Genomic DNA, 11,712 nt, shown 5'->3' with positions numbered 1-11,712 from the left:
ATTATTACCCCTGGTCCCCGAGCCTCATCCATGGAAACTCTGGGAATCAAACCTGGCATGAGGCAAGCTGAGACTTAGATGAGACTTAAAAATGAGGGGGGCGATGCACGGTCTAACTTTTGCTGAACCTACTCGCTTACACGTATGAGATACCAAAAGCATGAGGGGGTCAAGAATGTGCATCAAATCAGCCTCCTGCGGTACCCATGTCCCCACCTAAATCTTGAGGCTCCTCAGACTCCCACAAACCCTGCCAGCCATCTCTGCCCTGAAGGCTCCTTCAGACCCCTCTCAGGAATTTCACATGGGGATCGGACCAGGCCCACAGCTGGGAGGGGGATTTATGCCCTCGGTTCATTCTCCATTGTCCAGAATGGGATCCCGTGGAGTGCTGTGCCTGCCTTTATGATTCTCCAACTCAGCACTGGTTTTCTCGGCTGAGGTCAGAGGTTAAAGCATCGTTAGTGTACTGTAGGGCATATTAGGAATTCCAGGATGGTACACTCTTAAAAATGAAGGTTCTATTTTGGCATCTATGAAGAAACTTTAACATCCATGGAACATTTCCATTGTACAAAAGGTGAATAGTTTACGCTAAGAGTGGTTCTTTGCTTGAAATAATTGTTTTTTTATAGAAATGTTCACCGAAAGTTATTTTTTTTTTTTGCGGAACCACATGGTTCTTCTATGGCATCACTGTGAAAAACCTCTTTTGAAACCTTGTAGTTTAGACCAGGAAATTGGCTTTGGAAGGAGAAGATGATGAGAAGAACTAAAAGACATTTCAGTAGCGTTCTCAGGAACGATCATGTAATATCGTGTAGTATATGAAAGCAGTGATTTGAGCCATAACTCAGGTTAGCGAGCGGGCCGATGGGTCTCCAGAGGGGTCATGTCTGATAATGATGAGTTTTATGGCCTTTTGATTGAAGGCAAGCTTCTCTTAATAGCATTCATTTTAACGCACACTCATCTTTCCCTATTGTGCTGCTGTTGGACATTGACGAGCATATATGATTACACCTAATAAAATTACAAATACAAATTAGATTACTGTTTTTTGCAGTCGAACGGTGCGAACAGTCCTCGGTAAAATTTGGAATCATTAACATATCAGTCACTGAATACAATAGCGTGCATCTGCAGAAGAAAATCACTGAAAGCAAAATCAATACTCTCACTATAATTATCATATCTTCATTTTGTTGTTTGGAAAAGTCGTTAGACATCAATACACTCTAAATAATGTCAGCAACCTCATTATATGGCAATACATTTTAAATAATGTCAGCAAAGCCATTATGATTCATATTAGTTAACAAATATAAATAATATTTATTGTTGTTTTTTTATATTTTGTGTGCTGTGTATGTAAAAGAGGTGAAAGGGTGAATAAAACAATATAAAATAAGAAAAGAAAACTATCACAATTATCATTTATTCACATAATGAGAGGAAATAAAAATAAAAATGTGCATTTCTAAACAACATAGTTATGTGTACTGTTTATGTAAAAGTTGTTTCTATTTTCTCTATTAAAAGGGTAAATAATAAAATAAAGTGAAATAAAATAAAATATACTGTGTCAAAATCATTATAATCTATATAAAGAGAAGAAATAAAAATCTAAATAATATTTAGTATGGTTTTTCCAAATAAGATACTTACGTGAGAAAAAATACTGTGTCACAAACATCATTCATCTATTATGTCAATCTTGGTGTTCTCTCATGTTAACTGTAGTGCACAGGCTGAAATGTAGGGGGCAGTATTGAACTGAGAGAGGTTCTATTTCCATACTATGGGCTCTGAGCTGCTGTGGATTGGTTTCTTCTCTCTGTAGCTACACCAGTGACATAACATTGACTTACAGAGGTTGAACAGTTTGTGCCAGACAATATGCCAGACAGTGTTATTTTAAGAGGCTAATCATGCCAAGAATTAGTGTCATGAGAAGAAAACCTCTGTATTTGCACAGCAGGTCAACACAAACATGGAATTCATAACTGGCAATACTTCACAATTACTAATCGCTCATTTGCATAAACTTCATAGAATGCTCTTTGGAGAGGCTGTGTTATATTCAATGATATTACCATCAGATTTGTGTTTGTTTGGGTAATGCAGTAGTTAGAAATGATCAAAAACATCTCTCTTGGACAATCACAGAAGGTGTTGATGTAGATGGAGAGACAGCAGGAACAGAAGGTGTTTTCAGCCGCTGATATAGTCTATGTCACATCAGTCTACACTATGTGGCAGGTAGTTGATAGTTTGGGACACTTGCAGTGCTCCAAGTAACTCAGACCGACTATCTGGTCCAATTACTGTAAAGTTCAGACTGGGATCTCGGCCTGAACTCCCACCACTTCTGCTAACACCATTCAGAGAAGTCTGACCATGTAATTCAATACAGTATTTTAATAGGAGGAAAACTGTTAAATTAATTTAGCATTGTAAAATAGTAAGGCAACATTATTTTTGTTGACTAAAACCTCTGTATTTGCACAGCAGGTCAACACAAACATGGAATTCATAACTGGCAATACCTCACAATTACTAATCGCTCATTTGCATAAACTTCATAGAATGCTCTTTGGAGAGGCTGTGTTATATTCAATGATATTACCATCAGATTTGTGTTTGTTTGGGTAATGCAGTAGTTAGAAATGATCAAAAACATCTCTCTTGGACAATCACAGAAGGTGTTGATGTAGATGGAGAGACAGCAGGAACAGAAGGTGTTTTCAGCCGCTGATATAGCCTATGTCACATCAGTCTACACTATGTGGCAGGTAGTTGATAGTTTGGGACACTTGCAGCGCTCCAAGTAACTCAGACCGACTATCTGGTCCAGTTACTGTAAAGTTCAGACTGGGATCTCGGCCTGAACTCCCACCACTTCCGCTAACACCATTCAGAGAAGTCTGACCATGTAATTCAATACAGTATTTTAATAGGAGGAAAACTGTTAAATTAATTTAGCATTGTAAAATAGTAAGGCAACATTATTTTTGTTGACTTCAAGTTCTCCCTTAATGGTGTCTGGATTTTTAAAGATCATGTTAACTGTAAAAATATTTGATTATGTTGCAAATTATATAAAAAAAAAAAAGTAAAACGGTATTTTAAAGCACATTGTACCAAATGTGGACATTTGTGACATTTTAAACAATTACATTATTCATTTAGCAGATGCAGATCCAAAGCGACTTACAATTACAATTTAAGTTTTCCAGAAAAATTATCTTCTGTTTTTTTTGTGTATACATATATCCCTATAAATATACCTGTTATTTTATTTTTTAACCCTTTCAGTTATTCTTCTGAAGAATATATCTGTAAATATCTGTTTTGTTTATATATATATATATATACAGTATATCTATTTATTAATATTACTATTTTATTTATTTACTTTTATTTATTTACTGATTTATTTTATTTATTTTTGTAAACAAATGCCAGAATGTTATTTTATTTTATTTATTTAGCTTATTGTTGCCCTGCTGGTGCGATTTGTTTTAAGCCAAGACCTTTAATAAAGACTATAAATATGCAAATTACTTTTATTAAAGGTTTTATGTCAACATTTGCAAATACTACGGTACATCAGCGTCATGAGCAATCCAGTATCAAAAATTCCTCCTACATCCACAATATATCCTATAGATACTGTAGCTAAACAGAAATACTTTATTGATCCCTGAGGGTAAGTTCAGGTGCAAAACCCAGCTGCATTATTGTTAAATGCACATGCAAAAAGCATACCACATAACTGTAACAGACAACAAAAAGTACACACAATCACACACACACACACACACACACACACACACATAAATACAGCTCACAACCCTCCCTCCCCACATTCACACACACACACGTACACACACACACACACACACACGCTCCCCCGCCATATGAGCCAATTTGTAAAGGACAATAAGTTGTGGTGAGGATCTCAAACACAGCCATCCACACATACAGACTCAACAGCGGTTTTGAGTTTTCTGAGAAATATCACTCTGAAACAGTCGTGACAACATGAAAGTTCAGAAGTGCTTTGTATCAGGATGCTTTTTCTGGTATTAGGACGATTACATAGCCACAATCATCATTTCCCAAAATTTGGCCTTATAACGGACAACAAAACAAAAGTGATGGTGTGTTGGAGATGCTGATAAACAAACAAATTCCTCCGGCTCGGAGTCAACACACAATCTCACTAAATCCGTCCATACGTAGTCGCCGCTGCGTTGTATTTCTGAGCTGATATTTTTGAGATGACGTTTTGTGCATCGGTAGTAACCACACAGCATATTACATTTAAAATTCTCCCTTGTAAAATACCAGACTGTATAATTCAGATGCAAAGATGAAAAAAATGAGTCCACACTGTTTATTCCGAGCAGTTTTGATGATGTGTTAGGCTTCCCACTTTAGAAACCTCCGCCCCAGCACCCTGAGTGTGCGTGAGTGAGTGCACAACGTCTGCACAATCAGCCCAAAGAGTCGGACGGTCGACCGGCCCGGCTGGACAGCCACTAATAGGAAGCAGGTCAGGATTGGTGTGGGAGTCAAGGAAAGGTCAGCCTGGGCTAACTATCAAAGATGAGTGCAAACCTATCCCTGTGGAAAAGACTGTTAGGAAAACATCAGCCTCTGCCATGCCAACCTCCTAAGAGTGGGAGTATCCCTCTGTTAATTAATTCAAGACTGTGGGACCTGCTTTCTCCGCAGCTTTTCTCTCTCCATCAGACTCAGAGTTCAAACGCAAGACCAAGTGATTAGACACAGTCAATTTGAACCTGCAGCCAGACGCATGACGTTCCCACAGAATTAGTGGAAAGACAAGAAAATGTGAGGTTAAAGGAAAACAACGCATTTATGAAATTGAATTTTTCTGTGACCGTGAATTTTTCTTTCCAGAAACCTTTATGAGGCACGACTATAACAATAAAAAATAAAATATATTGGAGGACTAACCCATAAAAAAAAATCCAACCTTACCATGCATTCACAGACAAATATTTCTTTAAAATAAATTAATTGATTTATTATTATTGATTATTATTATTATTTCTACTACTACTCATTTTATTTATTTATAAGAAGTATCTGTCTATGAATACATGGCCAGGTAGGATAACTTTTTTATTTCTGTATATGTATACGAAACAGAGAAATCACTTTTTTTCATGGTTATTTCGCATACAGAATTCATTAAATATAATAGAAATACATTTCTATACAGAAATAAACATGTTATTCTACCTGGCCATGTATTCATAGACATTCTCTAGAAAGAAAGAAAGAAAGAAAGAAAGAAAGAAAGAGATTTAATTGCATAAATATATATAATTATTACTATTTTTTCCCGCATGGTTTTTTTTTTTTTTGTACCAGGGCTATACCATCAAAACAACCCATAAATCCATAAATGTTTATAAACTGAAACAATTGTGCAGAAGAGATGGTCCAAAACTGGTGAAAAGTCTGAATTATTAACAGTATTAGGTCACATTTATTTATTTCTACCTGTCTATGAATACATATGCCAGTTTTATGGGTTATTTCTTTAAAACACATACAACACAAGAGATTTAACAAAGCTTTTGATTGCTTACATTTCATGATTTTCTGCATCAACTGCAGTCTAAGAAATACTTTTTTTTTTTTTCCAGGACTACTGAAACAAGAACATGGAAAATATACATGGTTAGCCATGGGGAAAATATGGTAATACATTTATTATAGGTCTCTTGTTTGGGGATTTTCAGAAACACCCAGTGAGTTAGAAAAGCCACAGCCTGATAGACAGTGAAAGAGCCATATAAAAATAAAGACAGATGTGGAAGCATAATGTTTCGTTCGACAGAAGCCGTAGCAATGATGCGGATGTCTAGACATTTGTAATATGAAATACCGGCAGTGTCATTTCATCCTATTAAATTTAAGCCGTGTTTCAAAATATTATCTAGCTCAAAGCACAGTGACGGCAAATCTGAATCCAAACTATGATCTCAGCTTTAACTGTTCAGCTCAACAGGACCAGGATATCCGATTTTTCCTAAACAAAAAGTGGTTACCTAAATCATGTGGATTAAGTGGCGCTGAGGTATATAAATACAATAGAGTGCAAAGCCTGACCACACAGATGCCGCTGGATCCCAACATTCTATCATCTGAGCAGTGGCGGCTCGTGGGTTTTAAAATAGAGGAGGCACACTAATTGTATTGGTCTGGGATCCCTGCCGATTATTATTATTATTATTATTATTATTTGCTTAACCACTTTAAAATGGCTTTTTGGTTGCTTTTAGTCAGAAAACGTAAAGAAGCGATAGAAAAGCGGCGCTTTCACTTTATGGTATTACAACTGTGAAATTACAAACAAAAAAATACACATTCTGGGACATGAACTGAAATTAATTGTGAATTTTATTAACATTATATCGTCCTCCTCCCATTTTCACCTCAAAATTATGGGGAAGCTGTGCCTCCCCTGCCTCCCCCGACGAGCCGCCACTGCATCTGAGACCATTTAAAAATCGCAAACTAACAAATAAACAGAAATATCTCCAACATGAAGTCATTTAAAACACTTCCACCCACCAATACCATCACAGACATACACCTGCTAGTCGGCCCTTTGGCCCTGACGGCGGGTCCTTGATCTCTGCCACCTCTTCTAGCAGACTGAAAGAGGAGCATGCAATGCCATTAACTGAGCCACTCCTCCCTTTCTCCTCCCAGCTTTTTGTACTAATGATGGAGTGCTTTCTGTCCTCCAGCTGTCACCCATCCGCTGTGACACTGACACGTGCATACTCAAGCTTCAAACACACACATGCATGCACAATTCATGAACTACTGCAATGAAGTGAATGCAACAATTTTGTGAACGATTTACACGGCAAATGCGTTCTGCTTGCGTCTCATGAATGTGTCTCGTCTGCTAAACCATCAAGATGATCTCATCTCTATAGACATTTACTTACACCATAATGATAATGCAAAGAGGTTTAATTCCCCATAACTAAAATTGGTATTTTAAAGCTCTCAATGCTGTACATTTATCAACAAATGAACATTTTGTGCATGCAACAATTGATTATTATAACTGGTGGTCATGGCATCAATGAATTCATGAAATAACAGTGGCTGCATGGCCAATGAATACATTGAGTTTGTCATTTGAGAATTGCATGTTGTGCGTCTTCACCGAGTGCTGGTTAGCCACACTCTTAGCATAAATGCTTTGTGGTTTAAAGACAAAAAAAAACAAACTAAGAAACAAAGCTGAAGGTAAGCGCCAGGATACACACCATGGGGCAGGAATGCTCTCCTGACATAAATATAGACACGGTTAATACAAACAGAAGGACTCATTTAGCGCTATAGACTTTCGACCAAAGCATGCAAGCAATTCAATGAAGTAGGCATTTTGAGAGTGAGAAAACCTCTTAACCAAAAATGGCAATTCTGTCATGAATCTCATGTTGTTCTAAACCTGAATGATTTATTTCTTCTATGGAACGTAAAAGGTAGAATATCCTGAAGAATATCTTTGACACTATTTTTATTACAATGAATATGAATGGAGACTGAGCAGTCAACCCTAAAAGTACACCATAAAAGTATGGCACATATGTTCACTATTTTTAAATTCTATTTTGAAGCCATACAACTTAACTGAAATGTAATTTGTTATTCGTTAAAACTTCCCTAGCACCCCTTAGCACATTCACGCAGAGTTCATTAAAGCAGCGGTGTCCCATTTCTGAACAAACTGGTAAATTAGATCTTCACAATGAATCAGTCGATTCAGTTTACAGAACCATTTTGAATGATCCATTTATGAAGAGCCAGTCCTTAAATTTAACTCACAGACTTAATAATGCGGTCAGAACAATTAACAGCCCAATGAAACGGAAGATTATCCTTGAATAATGACATAAATTCAGCTATCATATGGCTTCAGAAGACTTGGAATATAAAGCATGAGTTGTATTTTTATCATAAACTATAAAAAATGTTTATGTTGTAACTAGATATTAATGGAGTAGGCTTTACAAGAAAATACACAATTTAACACTTTAATAACAATTAATAACACAATTAATTCATTGTGTTGCTAGCTGTTTTTTGACTGTGAAATTTACAAGCAATTGCTGAGTGAAAATTATTTCAAAATAAATCCTACACAAATCCCAAACCAATTTTTTTTTGTGTCGTTTTATGATGCTTTTCTTGTGTGTGTGTGTGTGTGTGGATTGAAAGGTTCTTATCCATTGTAATTGCAAAGAGTGACCTTTTCTGTTTCACAGAAAACAGACAGTCATACAGGCTGGACAAAACATGACATGGAGTAAATTATGAACTTTTGGGCAAATGCCTCTAATTTTGTGTATTGGGTTCAAGCACTCTGCATTTTTAGACACTCAGCATAAATGTAATTTGTTATTAAGACAAAAATATCTATGTAGGAAGGAAGGACTTTTTGTGTATGCCCTGTTAACTGTTTCATGTCAACCTATCAGCACTCAAAAGCACAAAAAAGTGTTGCAACCAATCTCTACTGAGGAATCCCTCATCGCATGAAGCCCATTGGGCATCGGCGTTCTGTAATGTGAGTGGCCAGCACATTTTCAGAGTTGATTAGTTTATTGTTTTAGAGTGTGATTCCCTGTTGAGATCATTAACAGCTTGAGACTGATGTAAGCTCCTGCTGAAACGTACTTACTCTCTGGGCATCACTCATTAACTCAATTAGGACCATATAACATCATCTGGAGGGGCAAGCTGTGTCATAACCACTAAAAATGGCTGGCACCTGTTTGGAGACAAGTAGAAAAGCTCTGAATTTTTCACTTAATTGCATTAAGTTGAGCAAAGATCTATTAATAGAGCTCTGTTCCAATTGCTGTCGCCCTGCAATCATGCCATGTTCACTACCAAATAACATGTTCAGTAGTTATTTGGTTATAGTTAGGGTTGCCAAGTCTGCGGTTTTCCTGTGGAATTGGGCTACTTTTAAACTGCTGCCACAGGTTGTTTTTTTCCCCTGCAGGTTAAAGGTTTGACATATTGCATAAATTAAATTTACTGAAATGCTTGTATTACAATACTTCACCCATTCTATATTCTACCCATGATGAAACTTGCTCGAAGCCGGGACAGAGTAAGAAGATTTTGTGAGGAAGGAGCACTAGTAGGAATTGTGAGATCCATCATGAAAACACATTGATTTACTACTAGCCTATACCATGATTCTCAAGTTAAAATTGTGTGTAATGCATAACAGTGACTGTAAAATATCTGTTTTATGTATGTGAGTGGCATATTTTGAGTTTTGATGTTTGGGCTGTGGTCATTGGGCTAGTTTTGTTACTTAGATCTGGCAACCTTGGTCAAATTACATTTCTTGCAAAACTTTCGCCATTTTTTTATATTGTTTTAGTGTTGATTAATGTTGTGAGAAACTAAATATAAATGCCTGCAGGCCACACTTTCAACTATGAATTCATCTGAGAGCGTCAAATTTTCTGCCAATTTCAACAAAATGCCAGTTTTTGCAATACTATCACATCCGCTGCCATGCCCTATCAGAAAGACAAGTCCTCCAAACGCTCTAGAAAACTACAAGATAGAGAACTCAGTGTTTCCAGAGGCATCAGAAGACAAGAACCGACCTGCAGTTCCTTTCAAGCGCCCAGCCACCGGGCAAGCAGTTTGTGGGCAGCTGTCTTTGGCTCCAGGCGAGCGAGTTCTCATTCCAGCATGGTTCACAACTCAACTCTCTGTCAGGGCTTGTAGATTTCGCCCGGTTTCCTCAACCTGCTCCTGAAGGCCTTTGTCAAAGTATTATTTTCTGCTACGTGAAACATATCCAGGCGTATCAGTTCTGTTCAGGATTGACAGCAGCTGCCAAGTGGATCAGAGTTTGGATTTAGGGTAATAACAATGTGTTGTAATGATTTTGAACACACAGCTCTCTTGTGTCGGTTTCGGTTGCCGTTTGTGCTGATGGTTGGTAGCTGTGGAAAAGCCATTCCACACATGATTGATTTATAACTTAGATGGAGGCTTATGTTACACTAAATCTAAGTTGAGTGAAAATGAACAGGTCATGACTATAAAGCAGGCTAAGAAAGCGACTGTCGATTTCATTCGGTAGCTCTATGAATTTAATATAAGGCGCTTTCTGGCTCCTCTGCTCATACACAAATCCACGCATGAAGTTCAGGAAATTCATGAAGAGCCCATACATTCATAAAATAAAGTTTAGTGAAGCTTGAATCATCAAACTAACATTAACCCAAATGTGAAATACAGGCATCGAGGGTCAATTTAACTTAAGTGCCATTCATCTTAATGTATGGCAGCTCTGGGTGGCTGGAGCTCAACGTAAGCACATCAACCCTCCCTTTTCAGCAGAGGAAGTGCACAGTGGCATTCGGGGGTAGGAGGGTACACTGACTTTGATGACAAATGAGGAGAAGGAGGAGGGAAAGGCAAGGGAAATCCACGCACGTCCGTTGCGACCCGGCAACTTCAACGACCCGTGCACCACATTGAAGCTTTGAAATAAAAACCGTCCGCACACGTGCACGTACAGAAGTCGACGCATATACACACACTCATACGTCAACGCAAACACGGGCTGACACGCACTCTTAGCACCACGGCCGGATGAGGGCTCTGCTTATCGTGTCAACACGTGAGGCAGCGGACTTGCTTACACAAGGCCCGGGGTAGAGGGCAAAGCCTGGCCGTGGGTGATGTCGGTTCTTTTTAGTAAATCAAAAACAGCACAACCAGTGAAGTCTGATTTAAGAACAAATGAATCTTTCAATGACTAGTTTAAAAAAAAGATTAATCACCCATTTGAATCAGTCTGAAACACTGCACTGTGAGATTGTTTTTCATATAGAAATAAAATGGACATTATAACTGAAATATGCACAAATTATTCTGAAATTAAATCAAAACTGTTATAAACTGAGTTCAATTACATTATGTTCAAATCGTATGAAAAATCCACTCAGTTTAAAAATAATTGTTTGATCAAACAAAATGCCAGAAAGGGCATTTAGAGCTCTTTTATTAGCTCAGAGCAGTTCATTTTAAAATCCATCTTTATTACTGCAGACAAAAGGACAATTGGCTGTTGGAAAATCCAACAATTAACCTTACCAGTCTGACCCATTGTATAAAAGGTCCCCGTTCACAAATGTCCTGATGGTTAATTATTAACTGTGGCATTTTAGAGCCCAGACTGGAAATCTATATTCACAAAGCTTTGGAGAAAGAGTGGAAACTGTGCCTGGTAGTTTTTGGTTTATACAAGTCATGTAGAAAATGTATAGAACATCTGCCAATACAAAACTAGAGAACATGGAGGTGGATATGCTTATCCATTCATCATAAAATGTCAGGGTCAGAAAGGGTCAGGCACCTCTAATTCAGGTAATAATTCTTGGTATCAGTAAGACAACAGAAAGATCTGTAGACTAAAGTTCAGCATTACTGCAGTTTCAGAAAAAAATAAAACATTAACACATTATCACATTGATCAAATGTGACAGTACACTTACTGTATACTGCACAATATAAATACTGTTCTTTTGAACTTTTTTTTTTTTATCAAAGAATCCTGATAATGATACAACATGGTACTTGAGCAGCAATTTGGCATATTAGAAT

The sequence above is a fragment of the Sinocyclocheilus rhinocerous genome, unplaced genomic scaffold (assembly GCF_001515625.1).
Source record: "Sinocyclocheilus rhinocerous isolate Xijiao unplaced genomic scaffold, SAMN03320098_v1.1 scaffold20, whole genome shotgun sequence".
Lineage (NCBI taxonomy): Eukaryota > Metazoa > Chordata > Actinopteri > Cypriniformes > Cyprinidae > Sinocyclocheilus > Sinocyclocheilus rhinocerous.
This window is presented reverse-complemented; position numbering follows the sequence as displayed.